The 6,607-nt window shown below is 27.0% G+C and overlaps 1 long non-coding RNA gene across 1 annotated transcript; it reads left to right on the forward strand.

The window, feature by feature from the left end:
• Positions 1-319: 319 nt before the first annotated feature.
• Positions 320-2,961, forward strand: LOC121125816 (uncharacterized). The gene is made up of 3 exons (XR_005866758.2): positions 320-521; positions 1,740-2,054; positions 2,119-2,961. It is a non-coding gene; the product is annotated as an uncharacterized lncRNA (long non-coding RNA).
• The last annotated feature ends 3,646 nt before the right edge of the window (positions 2,962-6,607 follow it).

Below are 6,607 nucleotides of genomic sequence, written 5' to 3' on the forward strand. Positions count from 1 at the left end.
GTATCTCGAACAGATTAATTATATAGGAGAAGAAGAAAAAGGAATAATGATAAAGAAGTAATCTTTAGTCTTGTACTGTTTATATATTATTAATTATTATAACTAAGGAGAAGAAGTAAGGACTCACGTATCTGGGAGGCTGAGTCTATTTCGAAAATACTCATTTACTTGTGACAGGTTAATGAATCATAGTTGTGGTCTCAGTTGAGGCTTTAAGAAATGGAAAAAAAAACCTCCATCGATAGAAAGAAAGGATGAATCATAACTCTTGCCCGAATATGGTGGAATGCCTCTTATTTCTCTACTGTATCTACTTTTACTATCAATGAGATTAAATAGCTCATAAAGTTGCATTTCTTTTCTTGGATTCATCGCACCGTAGTGTAATATTATATTTTATTAATATTACAATATTATTACTCTTTCACTCTTTTCAGACTCCGGCTCGACTTCCCTCTCAATCTCAATTAGCAAAGAATCTAATCAGGACAAACTACTTAAGACTATATCTATCCCTGATGGTCAGTAAAATCATCAACCTGAGTTATAACCAACCTTTATTTAACTATATTCTAGCATTAATATTTCGTTATGTGTTGGCTGGGTAAAACATTAAAAATTAAAAACATTGATAAAGTAAAAATTTTAACTGATGAATTTGCCATTCAATAATAAAGTGTCAACTTCAGATCGGGTTTGTAAAATATTATACCATAAGTTTTAATCAAATAATATTAAATATTATATCCTCCATTATTTTTTTAATTATAATGTATTAATTCATAACGATTGTAATGTGTTAGTTCCCAAACAGAAAGGAATATAAAACTTCATACAGACTGTATCGATTATTAATATCCCTAATTCAAAAGCTTAGAAGGATTAATAATGTTATTTAAGTAATAACATTTAATTGAGGTGGGAAATTATCGTGGATTTAGGAATAGGGTTGAATGGATTTGGAATTTGAATAAGTGTTATTCAAATAATATGAAATATTTTACATTAATGTTGCATAAATAATTGTAATTAATTTATTAGGATAACCAAGATTCTTATATTTGTTGCCGAAATAGAACCAACTGGAAACATTAGGTAGAGTGTATCGATTTCCAATATCCCCATTCCCGTGTTTAAAAACGATCAAAATAATATGACTAGGTACATTTAATTCCCATCAAGTAATAATTATGACTGATGAGTGAGCCGGAAGTCAGCAGAGTCACATGTATTTACTCGCAGAGTCGTTTGTAACACAGAAAATAATATGTATATTTATTTATGATTTGGAGTTGCAAATTTTAAAATAGCTACAGATTCGGTGCCAGGATCTCTAAATATTATAAATCTAACCTTAAGAATCTATTCAAATCATACTCTAGAAATTAAATATTAAATCCTCAGTCTCTAAAATAATAAATCAACATATTTTTTTAAATTAAAACAACACACATCTAAGTATAAATTATTCTTAATTTATAGTTTGGAATATTATTTTGTGATCTTAGTTCTGACCCCAAATACACTTGGTTATACCGACTTTATGAATGAATCAAATTAGTATTGAAAGATCAATTGAAAAATAATATTTTATATTAATTAATTATTAACATTTGAATGAATCGTACTACATAATGATCCTCTACAAACACGAACTGAAGTTGATACTTTATTTTTGAAGGAAAAATTCATCAGTTTAAATAATTAATACTTTAACATAATTCTACTTTGATTTTTAGTTGTATACCTTAAGTAAATCATGGATTACTTAACATCTGGATTGACACAAGCTGTGCAACGTCATTATTAGAACTTTTAAAATAAGTAAAAAAAAATTCTATTAAATAACAATGGTAGAAGAGAAGAATCAATTCTTCTTAAATTGATGAATCATGAACGTGGAGATAAGGACTTATCCGATGGTTAATTGAAACCCCTCATTTGTAACTTAAGTTATCAATCATGGAATTGTGGTCGTTTGGTAGAAGATTTTGTCGAAAAATCTCATTATTTGGTGGTGAAACTTGAAGGAGTCCTCCAAAAGCAATGATCAAGTATAATTCAATTCTGTTGGAGAAATAGCTATTTTTATACAAGATTTTCTTTTATTTTTTTTAGATCTAACTTTAATTGCAGATCGTCTTTATTAGCGAGAATGGAGGAAGGACCTCTTATTAAACCACATCGAAGGAAGACATTTTTGAAGGAATACCCATAACATATTTATGAGATTGTCAATTCCTTTGTAGTTCATCATATTTATCTTGTATTGTAGAAAAAGGTCTCTTTATGAACCTGTTTTTATCGATAGATGACTTCCCATTTAGTAATTCTTGTCTTACCTCTTGTTTTTGGAATTTATCTCCCTTTTCTGAATCATTAAAAGCGTTGAAAATACAGATCCTAAGTGTGGATTATTCAAGATTTTAAGCATGAATTATTCCGTACTTTCTGATTTGATTTTGATTTCCTAGATGATTCTTTGTTGGTGGTTCATTTTTTAAGAGTTTATTATTAAGGATGCCTCATCCTCCGCTGTAGATATATATATATACATATATAGACGATGTCTGCTTGAATATGTACCTTTAACTTCAGCAATTTTAAACTTATATTATGGATACAGGACCTAAGTGTGGATTATTCAAGATGTTAAGCATGAATTATTCCAAATTGTGCCTATTTTAATGCAACAAATCATTATTATTGCCACTACTGAAACTGAAGACACGGCACCTAATGAAGTTGGGTTGATATTTATTTCTTTACAAATTAATTATGACAATTTATTGTGACAGCAAGTTCTACTTTTACTTCCGGTATTTATGTATTACATTATATTTACATATAAAAATGCTATTAATCTTTAATTGGAATAACTCATGATTACATTGATAACTCGATGTAGAGTAATTCACCTTTAAAGTAACAAATAAACTTATTTCTTGTTCAGTTCTATAATTATTCTTTTTATTTTAAAATCCTATCATGTATTGCTTGGAAACAAATTATATTTTTTTAATAGGAAATTAATTGAGCTAGATCAGAAATGGTTTGATTCAAGCTGTTTGTTCTAATAATTGCATCTTGTTCCGTAACGCCCTCATACTTAGTCTAAAAACAAAACAAGTAAATTTAAAACTTCGTTATATGTATTTATTTGCTTTGCCACCACCAATAACTAATTTCATTCATTAAAATCTTATTTGCAGTATTCCACATTTGATATTTCAAGTCTTCTTGAATTATTACACTAAATCCAATAACTGGACAACCTAAAATGAATTAAAACTAGTTATCAATCATAAATTAAATAAGAATTCGTTGATTTTGTAATATACAGATATTGATTGCACTTCATCGTCCATTCAACCTACTATAATTTTTGTAGGCACACAATTGATATCTAATTTTAGTTTGAGCTCTGACAAATTTGAAATATCATCTTTTCTTAAAAAATTTTGCACCCTTAATTCTATTTCAACATTTTCCGTTTACACCTCACCTTAGCCATTTACATTACACTGGTCCTTTGTTTAATTATAACTTTGATTTTTATTACTAAATATGGTAATATCACAATAATAAATATATAGTATCTTTTACCAGGTATATAATTTATTGGTATAGCCGATTTCTATTTATTAAAAAAGTTTGAAATTGGAACGTTATGCAAAGAAGTTCTTATTTTATTATCATTAAGCCCTCGATCAGATGTTTTACGACTGTTGCAACAAGGAACCACACAATTTGAAGGTATCTTTCACGTATGGAATGAATAATCAATTTCTATGCAAAATAATATTTATTTACATCTAATTTATGATAAAATAATATATTTATATAACTTATTAAATCAAAACAGAAATACTTTTAATGGAGAGGTTGTGTGATTTTAAAAGAGAATAGTTTATCCAGATGTTAAGTAATCAATGAGTAAATCTAACTTTTAAGTATATCCTCATTTTTTGCTCAAAAACAAATTTTTAGGATTTCAAATATTACCCAAAATAAAAGAGTTGCTTAAAATATCACGTGATGTTAAAATAAAATTAAAACTACGACAAATATTATAGCTTTATAATTTTACAAAGCTCATATGAGTTTATCAAGTCGAATTTCTCAAAAAATGATATTTTTTAGCACAAAAGGTTGCGTGGTTGGAGTAATGTTACTAGAAAAGAGCTTGTGCTCCACCAAATAGTATTAAAATTTATTGACTGGAACTAAAGCATAGATGAATATAGATTGCTTAAGGGGCATCCATATAATAACTAACATTTTAGTTGTTATTGATAAGTAATAACTAATAAGCCACAGGTATTATTAATAGCTAACAAGATTCAACTCATAACATAACTCAATAACTTTATCACCCTATATATTCTCTATGGGCTAAATAGATTTTAAGGGAAAGAAGCGTCATGTATAATTATCAAGAATGTATTTTACATTGACATCTAGAACTAGTGTAATGACTAATGAGTTCTACTAATATCTGGAGTGAACCAAGGGTCCATCACTTAACCTCAGGTAGGGGAATATGTTTTTTTATGGTTAAAAATCAAATGGCAAAATTTAATTGACTTTGTACATTATTACTCCATTTTTTTTCATCAGCATCAGAGAATCTATGTGAAGTCACGTACTACAATTAATATTTATTCTACTAAGACAACATTTTTGAACTGAAATAAAATTGTTTTTGATTACAAAAACTTGCGTAGAGTATATTTTTCACTCTGGAATTGCTACAGACATTACTTTTAATATTTTTCCAAACGATAATTACAAATAAAATTACCAAAAGTAAAGTTTAGATAGAACATTTTATCCGTTAAAGTTAGGAATCATCTTTTTGGTGAAGGATGTAAAATATATACAATTTACATCTCATAGAGAATGAAGTAAGAGAGAGAGAGAGAGAGGATCAAAGGGTTGCATGATGATTAATAAAACTAATATTATATTAGACTGTTTTGTGCCCGTCCCATTTTCATTTCATGACTGAAAATTATTATTAATTTTGCTTTATATAATAATAACATAATTAGTAGTATAGTTGTAAAAATAAATTATTTCTATGATATGATCTATGTATGATCTTCATATTCCCACTAATATGTAACTAGTTTAATGGTTTTACATTTGCTTATCTTACTGAGGTTAATAGAAATTATTAACCTTAGTTCTTACATTATTATTTTCTTCTAATATACTTATAATTCTTTAATCTGATAATCAATGAAATATTTGAATAGAAAATTTAATTTTAAGAAGTAAATCCGCAAAAGTATTTTTTTGTTAGACGATGTCCCCCATCATTTTGTTAAGTAGTAATTGGATTACTATTATTTTACATATAAAAACAACAAACCATTTTTGAAACACTTAATAAAATCTTTTTAAATTATACTTGATGTAATTTAAAAACTTAATAAAATAATGTCACATATTAAATCAAAGGCTCATAATAGTTGCGCCTATAAAAAAACATAAAATTTCCGGGATATATATGAAATAAATAATTGCAGTGTTATTATATAGTTTTTTAAATTTATTTTTGGGTTATCGTATATTCAAAATACTGTGATGTGTACATTTCATAATTTAAAATAAAATATTCAAAAATACCTACATGTAATGATGAATATCTTAGAATTAACCCCTCAAAAACACATAGTAAATATGCTATAAGGCAAAATTAATTCATAATATCCAGTGAAAAAATGAAAATGGCACGGACAAAATACAGTCTAATATAATATTAATATTATTAATCATCATTCAACCATTTTATCCTCTTTCTTTTTCTTAATTCTCTATGTGTGTATGTGTAGTAAATTTTTAGATAATTTGTAATGTTACAAAAATATATATACCTATATATAATTATTATTAATAATTATATATAGGTATCTCTAATTTTGATAAGTCTAAAATTTGTGTATCCACTTTTTCATCTCTTTCGGAGTTAATTGTTATATCACGTCTTTTGACTAATATTCGTCTTAGAATTTAATTTAATAGAACTCAACATTTCGGACAGTGTTATGAATTTTTCTTTAGAATAAACCAGAAACATAAACTATTAATTAAAACCATAGTTCATATTATCTGAACCATAATTATGGTAAAAAAATATTATAAAATTTGTTTAAAAAAAAATACATAACCCTAATTTTCTACGAAGGATATTTATATTCTATATTCTTTGATCGAGGTTACGTGAATCTGCAAAGTTATTGTTTACTTTTTATTTCAACCATCTTGTCTGAAGTAAAGCCTTTAGACTGAAGCACTGACCTATATAATAAGTAATTATTAATTACTTAATTAATAATTATATAGGTCGGTGGTCTGAAGCCTCCTCTTTCATGGCTTATAGTCTCTTTAGCTGCGACTAAAGTTATAAACTGTATAAAGAGGACTTACAGCTTCTTTTTTATTCACAAAACCTTTGGACGCGTGTAGGTAGGATTTGGAATTCCATTATTACTCAGCAATCAGGAGAAGGAGGGAGGGGAAAGAAGAGCTGGAACAGATTGGAAAGTTATTTAATTCATGGTTATTTATATGGATCTTTCCTACCGAGGAATTACAACCA

The sequence above is a fragment of the Lepeophtheirus salmonis genome, chromosome 1, assembly GCF_016086655.4.
Source record: "Lepeophtheirus salmonis chromosome 1, UVic_Lsal_1.4, whole genome shotgun sequence".
In the NCBI taxonomy this organism is placed as follows: domain Eukaryota; kingdom Metazoa; phylum Arthropoda; class Copepoda; order Siphonostomatoida; family Caligidae; genus Lepeophtheirus; species Lepeophtheirus salmonis.